The sequence below is a fragment of the Bufo gargarizans genome, chromosome 2 (assembly GCF_014858855.1).
Source record: "Bufo gargarizans isolate SCDJY-AF-19 chromosome 2, ASM1485885v1, whole genome shotgun sequence".
Lineage (NCBI taxonomy): Eukaryota > Metazoa > Chordata > Amphibia > Anura > Bufonidae > Bufo > Bufo gargarizans.
The window spans coordinates 292,710,045-292,723,822 of NC_058081.1; positions in this window are offsets into that span (position 1 = coordinate 292,710,045).

Genomic DNA, 13,778 nt, shown 5'->3' on the forward strand with positions numbered 1-13,778 from the left:
AGATTGGTTAACAAGGTTTAAAGTCGCTAGCTCTTTAGTTTCCTGTTTGGCTAGAACCAAGTATCTTTGCATTATATCGGTGTATCTTTTAATTTTCACATCATCCGGCATTCCAGAGCTGTGTAAAATACTGTTAATTTCATCATCCATGCGTTGTATCATGCTCTGCCTTACACCGGTCGGTGGTGTAAAGACCTTGAAAGGAATCCATGTTCTTTTTTTATGTCAAAACCAATTGTGCTTTTTGCTGAAGTTTTGTTTCTCTGTTAGGAACTAACTCTGATTGCTGTGAAACTAACTACTGTAAGGTTTCTATTCTCTGTAACCCTGAATCTTATCTTTTTGGCACTACTCCCGGACAATATTCCTAATATGGAAGTTCCGTCTTTGTTTCTCTTTCTCTGACTGTAGAATGAAATGTGTTAATATGATAGGTTAAATACATAACTTACGATGATATGCTAATAAAGAGGGTAAAGCCCCCTCTATATAACCTGTGTGCATTAAAAATAAACCTCAGAGTGTTCATTCAGTACATCACTGTTGTGTCTTTTATTACCTACTGAGTGAAGCGCTCTCCTGACGTCAGAAAAGAACTAAAACCAAGCCGATACTAGAAGTTTGGTGCCAGGGGTACTAAATGGGACGTTGAGATTCCTATCAGACCTGACTTATCCTCTTGAGCTCGTGTTTTGGAACCAAGTACATTTTCTCCGTATGATTCATTATTTGCTAAAAAGCAAACTCGTATTAATGGAATTGCAAACCCCAATAGTGGTCCTATGAAACCACCTGTCTGATTCACTAAGCGCTTCTTTTTCATTATGGGAATTATTTTATCACACAGCCGCCTTATAGCCTTACGCCACTTCTTTAGTATCTTTTTCCGAGGTTCCTTTTGTGGAATTCGTCCTTTTAGGATGTTTAAGGCGATCTCACCTATGGTGGCTATTAAATCATCACTCGCATGGCGCAAAATAGATTTTTTGACTGATGGTGTCGCTTTTACAAGCGTTTTTAAGAGAGCCCAATTACGGCGTAATCTCTCCGACATCTTGCAGCTGCTGTGTAAACGTCCTAGAATGCGCGTAACCTTCTAAATCTCGCTTTTTAAAATGATTTCTCTTCTGGATATACACAGCCGGCAATGCTGGCGGTAATTAAACGAAGTTGCTCTGGTGTAGTAGCCCTTAAATCTACTAGCAGGTGGCAATAAGGATCCCGCGTAGTGTCCTCAAAAGAAATGTGTTTTCCCAGGATACATTTGTCTCGCTAATGTTAGAATTTGCAATTTATCACACAGATTATTAAAGAGAACCATGTACTTGGTGTTTAAATTTATCGTTCTGCTCTTTTTACCCTGACAAAATATGTTCTGCACCAGACACAATATACTTAGATTTCTATGATGCACGTACTTGGTGAATGCCTTTTCAAGCTCGCTGTTTTCACTAGTGGAATCCATAAGATCATCAACAATAGTCAAATTTACCTTGTCGGGTGGGAATAACTCATCATCTACAAACGTATGTGGCAGGGGTTCAATAAACCTGATGTGTGGAAAGCATAGAGAAAGTTTGTAAGAAAAATGATGAACTTTTGTTAAGCAGGATGAAGCAGAATGCCAGTGTTACAATGTGGAATGATAAAGGTGAATTTATTTATAAGGGTGATGTTATTCCTGGTTCTAACATGATGGATCTTGTGCTTAATGCGACACAAAACCACAGACTGTCAAAAAACAAAAATCCACCAGGCTGGGTTGCATTTATGCATGCCATGGCGGACATAAATATGCCGTCTACTGTTGTGGGTAATTCCTCTACTAGAGAGATTCTGGACGGTTTAAAAACTAACTTGAATGAGTCGTCTGTAAGTGTTGCACCTGATCGCACTCTCCTGACAACCCCCTCCACACCTATGGGTATAAGAGAGGGTAGTCTGTTACCTAAAAGAAGGACATTGCCAATGTTACAATCTTCTTGGTTTAGCTTGTGAATACTGATTATGTGTAGATATTATTAATGTAATGTATATTGTAACCGAGCTAAACGTATTTTTGTATTTAAATATGTGTTGTAACATTGCCGCTTTTCTGCAAGATGTTTATCTGCTCAATAAAGTTTTTAAAACTCAGCGGTTTTTTTTTGTGCTCAATTTGTTTACTGTCAATAAGGGGCTCGCTGTGCAGGCCTCTAGACATGTCCAGGCACGCATGTACCATAATAATATAATGTGGTCTCCAGACATGTCCAGGCACGGATCTATCATTAGTAGTGCTTTTTAGACATTTTTAGACATACCCAGACACGTTTTTACCCTATGTCGCTGTATGGGCGGCTGTATGTGGTATGAGAGGTGTGTCATACACTCGTTCAATAATGTTTTGATAAATACATATGGGTCACAACTGAGAGACTAATTCATAAATAATATATTAATAAATTCATAAAAATTGACAAATTCATAATGTTTTAATAAACCTATAATCATAAAGATATGGGCGGGGTGGAGGTCGCTATCTATCATAATAATATAACTCGGTCTCTAGACATGTCCAGGCATGCATTATTCAGATTTGTGTTGACGAGAGGGGTTTTGGTAAACAAGAAAAGGGGCGTGGTACCTGTCACTTTTTGACTAATAATATAGAAGCTTCACTACTTATATCTAATGCCTTGGAAATTCTTTTGTACCCTTCTCCTGACTGATACCTTTTAAAGGATAACTGTCACACTTAGACCCTAATTTCAATTTTCATATATGTAGTTACTAATAGCATGATATTCCAGAATCAGTTACTATTAGACTGACTTACCCCATATTTAATAAGATTCAGCCCTTAGCAACCAGTCTGCATAAAACTGCAATTTCACTATTCAGTTAAGATGGCCACCACTGCCCTTACCCTGAGGCTAATCCTGCCTGCCCTCACTAGCCAGTAACAATAGCCCCCCAAAAGTGTCAGTAACCAGAGCCCTCCCCCCTAAAGGGTTAATCTCCTGCAGCACAAAGGGGTCCTCTTACCACATGTTGCTTTCATTTATACACTGAACAGGTGGCAGATCTCCCTTCCCCGGTCTGCGCTGCTTCAACTCTACTTCTCCAGCTCTGCTGAGTGAGGGAGCGTCTGCCAAGCGCAGGGACAGGGAGAAGTGCACACAGCCCAGGCACTGTTATCAGCTGCTGGGGAGGATCTGGTGGAATTAAGGGGTAATTGAGTACACAGTGAAAACTTGAAATAGGGCCACCAAGGATATATTAATCACCACAATCCAATACGCCCAAAAAAAATTAAAATACGACAGTTATACTTCAACAATGAGATCCCTCTGATGTTTTGGAAGCTCTCTGTGGACCATGGCTTTTGCTGTGGGATGCAACTAAGACAATTTCAGGAAAGACCAACTAGAGCAGCTGAACTTTATTGGGGTTGATCAGAGGCACTTTAAATGATGGCAGGTGTATGCTGACTCCTATTTAACAGGATTCTGAATGTGATTGCTTAATTCTGAAAACAGCTACATCTCCAGTTATAAGAGGGTGTGCACACTTATGCAACCACATTATTTAAACAAGATTTCAGTTTGTTTTTCAATTGAGTGGTACAGTTTATAGGTCACATTAAAGGTGGAAAAAGTTCTGAAATGATTTATCTTTGTCTCATTTTTTTACATCATAGAAACCTGAAATTTAAACAGGGGTGTGTAGACTTTTTATATCCACTGTATATGGAAAATATATTTATAGGTCTACATTCACCTGACAGAGACTAAAAGAAAACTCATTTGGCTGCTATATGTTGGGGTTTTATTTACTCTGTCAAAAAGAGTTATGTCTCTATGCAGAAGCCTGCTGCTAAAAATGTAAATCATTATGGGTAAACAAAAAAAAATTGGCCACTTTCATTTTTTGCTGCCTCATTTTTTAAACAGTTGAAAACAGTTTATGGGGTCCAAGTCATACACTCCCATTGATAAAAACTTCTGATTTGTCAAACGTTTTTGAAACCTGGAAACCCAGAGGTACTCTTCAAAGTAAAGAAATATTCAGAATAAACAACCCATTCTAAATGTAGCATTTGAAGAATAATAGAAGAGATTTCAATTTGTTCATCCATTTGTTTTCTAACGTTTTCTTTTGGAATTAAAATGTATAAATGGAAATGAAAAGTGAAGTAGTTTACAATATGAATGCTAAAACAGAACTTCATTTCTCCTTTCAAGACAGTAGACAGATAGTAATGTAAGAAAAAGGTAACCATTGTGTTCATATAATATATGTAACATTGTGTGCTGCTTACATTTTATGAAGTGCAAATACAGCTTTTCATCATTGTATTCTAGATACACAACTATCACTGTTCTCGGTAGGGAGGAAAATGAAAACCTTGAAACTGGGAATGGCCATGTAAAAAAATATCCCTGTATATTAATATGAATTTTCAAGTATATAGATGGCGGAATTGCAGTTATATCAGGTGTAGCTCTGAGATCTGCAACAAAATGGAAAAGTTTATTCTAATGGGTATGTTCCGAAATGTTGAAATTAGCTTCTCAACTTCTTTTTGTTGTTTTATATGATTACTATGTAAAAACTCTCCCACATATTGCATATCCTTAAAGTGTACGCTCACCTGCTTAAAGGAAATGTGTCATCAGAAAATTACCTATTGTTTAAATCATATTTTTATGTTTTACATATTTATAAAGAATTTTTGATAAAGTTATTTTTAATTTTCCATGTCAATTTTGCCAAGTCTAATAGGCGTCACTTCTTGGTCTGTACAGATCACTTTACTGCAGTAACCTGTTATCTATACACAGAGGTGATATCACTACAGGTAGGATTAGAATGACAGATAAGACTGTCCACCATTCACAATAGGTGATTGTCAAATCGTATCTATTCTTTCCCTGTACAGTGACCTCTGCACAGGTCACAGAGTATGCCTAGAAAACCCCCCCATAGAAGTCAGTAAGGTCACCTCCTGACCATTGTGTCTATGGCCCATGGGGCTGCCATAAAGCAATGTTCTTAATGCTTTCTAAATGCTTTTAAGAACAGCTGAAGCAAGATGGCAGCCCCCATAATCACGTTCAGGAAATAGATTACATAAATCTACAATTAGAAAATAAAAGCACATTAGAAAAAAAGAATATGTGTTTACTATATGGTTTTAACTGGCAGAAAAAATGGGACAACATTTCCTTTAGTCTGTAAGCGTTTTGCACATGGCCGGCACTATAATAGAAAATGCCTTTCGTGCCCGCTATTGCTGACAAGAATAGAACATGTTCTATATCTTTGCGGAGCCGCGGACCGGAAGTTCGGGGCTGCAGAGTGGAAGTGCGGATGCAGACAGCACACTGTGTGCTGTCCGCATCTTTTAGGGCCTCACTAAAAATGAATGGGTCCGCACCTGTTTTGCATAATTGCGGAACAGATCCGGACCATTCATATGGACGTCTGAATGGAGCCTTAAAGGGCATCTGTCAGCAGATTTGTAGCTATGACACTGGCCGACCTGTTGTATGTGTGCTTGGCAGCGGAAGGCATCTGTGTTGGTCCCATGTTCATATGTGCCCATATTGTGTGAAGTTTTAATATGTGCAAATGAGCGTCTAGGAGCAACAGGGGTGTTGCCATTACTCCTAGTTGCTCAGCTCTCTCTGCAACTGCTGCACCTTCTGGAGCGCAAAACTTTGTGAAAGGTCAGGGCCTGGGGTGATAACGTTTACACTGCCTGGCCCTGTCAATCAAAGTGCAGAGGTTGCTCCTAGAGGCTTGTTTTCATATACAGGGAGTGCAGAATTATTAGGCAAGTTGTATTTTTGAGGATTAATTTTATTATTGAACAACAACCATGTTCTCAATGAACCCAAAAAACTCATTAATATCAAAGCTGAATATTTTTGGAAGTAGTTTTTAGTTTGTTTTTAGTTTTAGCTATTTTAGGGGGATATCTGTGTGTGCAGGTGACTATTACTGTACATAATTATTAGGCAACTTAACAAAAAACTAATATATACCCATTTCAATTATTTATTTTTACCAGTGAAACCAATATAACATCTCAACATTCAAAAAATATACATTTCTGACATTCAAAAACAAAACAAAAACAAATCAGTGACCAATATAGCCACCTTTCTTTGCAAGGACACTCAAAAACCTGCCATCCATGGATTCTGTCAGTGTTTTGATCTGTTCACCATCAACATTGCGTGCAGCAGCAACCACAGCCTCCCAGACACTGTTCAGAGAGGTGTACTGTTTTCCCTCCTTGTAAATCTCACATTTGATGATGGACCACAGGTTCTCAATGGGGTTCAGATCAGGTGAACAAGGAGGCCATGTCATTAGATTTTCTTCTTTTATACCCTTTCTTGCCAGCCACGCTGTGGAGTACTTGGACGCGTGTGATGGAGCATTGTCCTGCATGAAAATCATGTTTTTCTTACCTTGCAGACTTCTTCCTGTACCACTGCTTGAAGAAGGTGTCTTCCAGAAACTGGCAGTAGGACTGGGAGTTGAGCTTGACTCCATCCTCAACCCGAAAAGGCCCCACAAGCTCATCTTTGATGATACCAGCCCAAACCAGTACTCCACCTCCACCTTGCTGGCGTCTGAGTCGGACTGGAGCTCTCTGCCCTTTACCAATCCAGCCATCTGGCCCATCAAGACTCACTCTCATTTCATCAGTCCATAAAACCTTAGAAAAATCAGTCTTGAGATATTTCTTGGCCCAGTCTTGACGTTTCAGCTTGTGTGTCTTGTTCAGTGGTGGTCGTCTTTCAGCCTTTCTTACCTTGGCCATGTCTCTGAGTATTGCACACCTTGTGCTTTTGGGCACTCCAGTGATGTTGCAGCTCTGAAATATGGCCAAACTGGTGGCAAGTGGCATCTTGGCAGCTGCACGCTTGACTTTTCTCAGTTCATGGGCAGTTATTTTGCGCCTTGGGTTTTCCACACGCTTCTTGCGACCCTGTTGACTATTTTGAATGAAACGCTTGATTGTTCGATGATCACGCTTCAGAAGCTTTGCAATTTTAAGAGTGCTGCATCCCTCTGCAAGATATCTCACTATTTTTGACTTTTCTGAGCCTGTCAAGTCCTTCTTTTGACCCATTTTGCCAAAGGAAAGGAAGTTGCCTAATAATTATGCACACCTGCATATAGGGTGTTGATGTCATTAGACCACACCCCTTCTCATTACAGAGATGCACATCACCTAATATGCTTAATTGGTAGTAGGCTTTCGAGCCTATACAGCTTGGAGTAAGACAACATGCATAAAGAGGATGATGTGGTCAAAATACTCATTTGCCTAATAATTCTGCACGTAGTGTAGTAAAACTTCATTTTTCTCAGAAATGCCGGCACATATGAACATGGGACCAACACAGATGTTTTCAGCTGCCAAGTGCACATGGAACAAATCTGCTGACAGATGGTCTTTAAACAGGGGAACATACACTTTAAGGATTTGCAATATGTAAGAGTGTTCCCTACAATGTTCTCTATGACCAGTACAGGAAAGAAGACAAGCTGTAAATGTTCAATGCTCAGCTTCCCGTCCTGGACACGACTGAAGCCTGGAAGGGTGAGTGTTCATTAGCTTTGTCCACCGGTGTTATTTACACTAACCTCTTCACTATCCTAGGCCACTATGAATGTTGGCATTGTTCCTTTAAATGATCTAGACTGACACTTGGCTCTTCAACCCTTTATAGTAGACCACTAGGGATTTTTAATTAAACTTCTTAATACCATAGACCATAAAAGAACTAGGTTGTATCCCTTCATTATCTAGATACAGTTGCTAATATTCCCCTTAATTACCATAAAACAGCAGAGATGTTATCATCACCCCTTCACTACCATATACCACCAGAGAGGCAAAGGGGAGAAAATGTATAGTTTTGAAAGTTTTGACTAGGGCTCATGAATCTTTAGCTATGCATCTGTATTCCCTGAAAAGTTATTCGCTTTATATGACGATCACTTTGATCACTTTGGAAACTACAGCTCTGCTATGTTTACTCAAACATTTGTGACTTTTTGATGCCAGAAAATGATGTAAAACTATTGCCATATTTACTACAATCTTTTTAACATTTTAACATGGTGTTGACAATGGTGCTGGCACAGAAGGTGTGCTCTTGGCAACAATAGCAGCTTGACCGACATCGGAAGATATGCCTCTCTACAGTGCAGGCGTCACTGGTCAGGTGACTCTAGGCATGTCATGTGACCAGGAAGTGCTGCTTATTTATAAAGGCAACCTGCTGGGCACAGGTTGCCTGTGAATATTGTTATCTCCTGTGATCGCCTCACTAGCTCTACTATTCTTACACTGCTATCTGGATCTCTGACCCCTGGTTTGGACCCTGATTATGCTTCTGCCTGACGATTTGGACCCTGACATGACTTCTTGGAATTAACCCTGCTCGGTATCATATTAATCTTGTCTGCTGATTTTGGCTGTTCTATTTTTTTACGTCTGTTTTTCACTGACAGTCCAAAAAAACTGCTGTGTGAATAACCCCAAAGACTACCGTAGGTCTTAAAATAGACGTGTGATGGCTGTTAAAAAATGTACATGACATGTCCGTTCACTGTCGTGTGCATGTAGCCTTAGAATACATTGAGGAACTATATTGTGTACTGGATCCTCTGTATGTCATGCTCTAGTGTGGGAGGGAAACCCCACACTGAACATAGGAGGGAAATGGGAAAGGAAATTAGGCCTGAAAACTAGGAAAGGGAGATGGACACCTCCTAGTGAAAACCCTATTCAAAGCCCTGACTGACTACCAGTATGAACAGACCCCAGAGGTAGGTGAGTTCATACACAGGACTGGACTTTGAGTGGCTGTCATGGCCCATAACAGGTAGGAACTAGTGTTAGGGAACACTCATGAAGGCGACCTTGACGTGGTGAGTGGCTTATTACGCTTTGGCCAAAATGTACACCAATGCCTTATTCAACATCCAGCATAAAGGCAGGGCAGAGTGCTGGTTTGCAGAGTGCGATTGCATTTGTGTTTTTGCGTTTGTATCTGTATTTCACCATAGCAATGTGCACCTGCTTACTGGGTTGTGCGGGCTGAACCCCCCACATTTTTTCTTTGTAGTATATATTGGAGGCGTGGCGATCTCCAAACAGTCATGCACACCTGACCAGTTACTCTGCCCTGGAGGCTGGTTTTAAAGTCAGTATACAACTGAGTCTGCTTATATAGCACCTACCAGTAGCCATTTGGCTCTAGGACAAGTATATAGTGGGCTCAGTATGCATGTTGGTACTTGCATCCCTGGATCTGATGAAAGCTGTAATGGCACCGGACGGGGTTAAAAGCAGAGTGTGCTTGGCGTGCATGCTGTACCTACGCTCCCTGGACTTTGTGTGGCTGTCATGGCCCATAACAGGTAGGAACTAGTGTTAGGGACCACTCATGAAGGCGACCTTGACGTGGTGAGTGGCTTATTACGCTTTGGCCAAAATGTACACCAATGCCTTATTCAACATCCAGCATAAAGGCAGGGCAGAGTGCTGGTTTGCAGAGTGCGATTGCATTTGTGTTTTTGCGTTTGTATCTGTATTTCGCCATAGCAATGTGCACCTGCATACTGGGTTGTGCGGGCTGAACCCCCCACATTTTTTCTTTGTAGTATATATTGGAGGCCTGGCGATCTCCAAACAGTCATGCACACCTGGCCAGTTACTCTGCCCTGGAGGCTGGTTTTAAAGTCAGTATAAAACTGAGTCTGCTTATATAGCACCTAAGAATAAATGTCCAGCTTATTCAATATAGATCAATGAAAAAGGATCTAAAGTTCACAGTATCGTGTCCAGCAGTATTGATCCCCTTAAAACATAACTTTTACTAGTCAGATCATAAAAAAGGTACCACTGTGGTGGTTCACCAGTGCATAAGTGAAAAAGACAAACAACAATAATAATAGATGCAGAAATATGTCTGGGAGCTAGTCATACAGACTCCACTACAAGAGGGATGAGTGAACACAGGGCAGCAAATTGGGAGCAATGGGTATGCCTATACTCTCCCTATGCTCACCCTGGCTATAACCTCAGCCCAGGGACGTCCCCTTATGGTGGAGACTCCCTGTCCTCGTTCCTGGGCTGACTGCCCTGCGTTTACCCTCCTCTTTACAGTTAACAAAAATTGCTCCACAGACCATAGGTAGGTGTGGTCATGTGTACCTGGTAGGAACGAAAAAATTCCAACAGGGCCACTAGGATGGATAGGACCAATCAAGATCGATACAGTAAGGTGAATTAATATCACCTATACCCTATAGAGCCAAGCCCGGGTGCACCAGTCAATGCATTCCCAGGTTGGTTCTAAATGAAGCCCCAACGCGTTTCCCCTATCACTAGGTTCATCAGGGGGCATATGTGGTCAGAGATACAACCATCACAGAAAGAAATATATGGTCAGAAATGCAACCATCACACAAGATAGGTTAGAGATACTTAAGATAAGGTGAGGCAACAGGACCAGAGACGCAGAAGATGTTTAGGCATAGGACCAGGGACCCATTTGATATGTCCCACCTGTAAGAAATAAAAATGCTCTCAGTTCATGTACTAGACACAGTACAATGCATTTGTATCCCCAATATCTCCTTCAAATCAGCACTTACTCAATGTCCCGTGCAGTCAGGAGAAAGGAGAGCCCACATGATACGGGCCAATACGTCACTTAGGGATCTGTGAGCAAAAATTCAAGCATGGTGTGAGGCACACTACATGCTACAGTGATGTAAATTTACAATGGATTGTCCAGACTTACATTTAACCTGCGTCCTGGTGTCGTCCTGTTCCTCCTCTCACTCATACACACACTCCCGTTCCCTTAAGTAGCCACCCACCAGCTGTGTCTGATTCATGCTGATTAGTATGTTTAGCTTCCGGCCTGAAAGTCGTGTAAAAACGTCATAAGCCGTGCCTCATATAGTTGGAAATACATACCGGAGCATTCTGAGCCGGCCGGACCACGTGGAACGCACTCGGAACTAACATCCGGTTGCGTGGAACGCACAGCTACGTCACTTCCGGTCCGTACGGCGCCTCATCCAGGTGGAACGCATGGGGCAGTCACGTCCTGTTGTATGGAACGCAGACTCACTCCCCATCCGTTCCATCAGTCAAATCGCTTCTATTCAGCGCAGATATCTTCACATGAGAGGCAAGATAGCACGATGCTCAATACATTAAACCAGTCACTTACATATAGCATGGTGCTTATTATTCTGGCGTTCTATTCGGGAAGGGGGCGGGGTCTGGGAGCTATTGGTAATACAGTATTGTGCTTTTCACTAAAGGTGTATTCCTATTATAGATGAAACACCTACCATATAGCACCTACCAGTAGCCATTTGGCTCCAGGAGAAGTATATAGTGGGCTCAGCATGCATGTTGGTACTTGCATCCCTGGATCCGATGAAAGCTGTAATGGCACCGGGCAGGGTTAAAAGTAGAGTGTGCTTGGCGTGCATGCTGTACCTACGCTCCCTGGACTTTGTGTGGCTGTCATGGCCCATAACAGGTAGGAACTAGTGTTAGGGACCACTCATGAAGGCGACCTTGACGTGGTGAGTGGCTTATTCTGCTTTGGCCAAAATGTACACCAATGCCTTATTCAACATCCAGCATAAAGGCAAGGCAGAGTGCTGTTTTGCAGAGTGCGCTTGCTTTTGTGTTTTTGCGTTAATACACAGGAATACCTAAAGTCCTATCTAACGCTAAAGGACCCTGGTACTAATTACATAAATGAGACATCCGGTTCCTCCAAAAGGAAGGATGATCGTGAGTCTCCCTAAGGCCTAACACTAAACAACTAAGAAATGCAACACGCAGAAAAGCCAAAATACAAAGGGAAAGGTAACACTTAACTTCCAAGAACCTATGGCTGCACCAGGAACTCAGCCGAGATCCAAACACTAGCTATCCACAGGTCCAACTGAAGCTATAACTGCACAGCATTGTGGGAGAAACACATATTCTTTTTTTTGTGGTTAAATGACCACAATAGCAACACCTGGAGGTTAGGGTGTGGCCAGTACCAAATACAACACAGAAGCCTATTGATCCACAAGGTAAACATGTGAAATCAAACCATGTGTTGCCAGTCTTAAAGATCTCCTGCCACTCACTGTCGCGGGGACTAGAAATGAACACATTTTTAAAAAATTAGATTTAGCCGGTTCGCCGAATTTTCCGAAACAATACAATTCTATCCGAATTTATTCGTGGGGAATCGCATTAATGTCGAACACTGTGCCTTGCAGTAACATGCATAGGGAGTCTGCTGTGGTAGTGAAACAATAGTGTGAGTCATTATAACACACAGATGACAGGTGTCGCTCTTAGAATCACTGCACATTTCACTTATTTGGGCAGTTACGGGGCCAAAACTGACCAAATAACTCAAGTATGAACTCAGCCTTACAGGTCGATGTTAGCGTCAAGAAGAAACCCACTGCTTTGACACTGTCATCAGCTGATTCCACATAGAAGTCCACAGAGTGGCCCAATGACATAGTGGTGAGGTGGAAGCAGCATGAGGAGACCACAGAGTGGCCCAGTGACATAGTAGTGAGGTGGCAGTAGCATGAGGAGGCCACAGCATGGCACAATTAGGGTCTATTCACACGTCTGTTTTTTATTTCCTAATCTGTTCCGTTTTTTGCTGAACAGATCTGGACCAGATCTGGACCCATTCATTTTCAATGGGTCCTGAAAAAAAACGGACAGCACAATGTCTGATTTTTTTTCAGGACCCATTGAAAATGAATGGGTCCAGATCTGGTCCAGATCTGTTCAGCAAAAAACGGAACAGATCAGGAAAGAAAAAACGGACGTGTGAATAGACCCTAACAGTGTGGAGGTGGTAGCAGCAGCATGAGGAGGCCACAGAGTGGCAAGTTGACATAGTGTTGAGGTAGCAGCAGCAGCAGCATGAGGAGGCCACAGATTGGCACAATGATAGAAGTGTGGAGGTGGCAGCAGCATAAGGAGGCCACAGAGTGGCCCAGTGACATAGTGCTGAGGTAGCAGCAGCATGAGAAGGCTGTAGAGTGGCACAATGACAGAGTGTGGAGGTGGCAGCAGCATGAGGAGACCATATGACACGGTGACAGAGAGTGGAGGTAGGTGGCAATAACATTACCCGTTGACGATGGTAGGTGTAAGAAGGAGCACTTGGCATCAGATGTGTGGCAAGGCGGTTGGCAGCATCAGAATAGTAGCTGAGGCAGGTATCCAGAAGAAACCGGTCTCTTTTGTCAAGGTTTAGGTGAGACAGCATGGATGATCTAATATGATGCATCAAGCATTGGTGGGTGGAAATCCTGGCTGATCCACACCTGATTCATCTTGACAAAAGTTTCTCCACATTTTGGGTGGACAGGCAAGTTCTCCTTGGGGTAACGATGGCCCCTGCCGCACTAAACTCCCGCTATGATGCCACACTACTGGCCGGGAAGGACAGCATTTCCAGGGCCACAAATCCAGTTTGGCTACCCAGTAGTCCAGCGGATCTTCAATGTGGGGTGGCAGGGTGCACTCTAAGTTTGCCACGATCTGCTGGTTCAGGTTCTGCTCTATGTTTTGTTGCTGGTGAGTAGTGTTGGGCGTGAATATTCAAATCGCAAATTTTAATTGTGAATATTGCCACCTCGAGAATTCGCAAAGGTTTAGAATATAGTGCTATATATTCGTATTCTCTAATATTCTAGATTTTTTT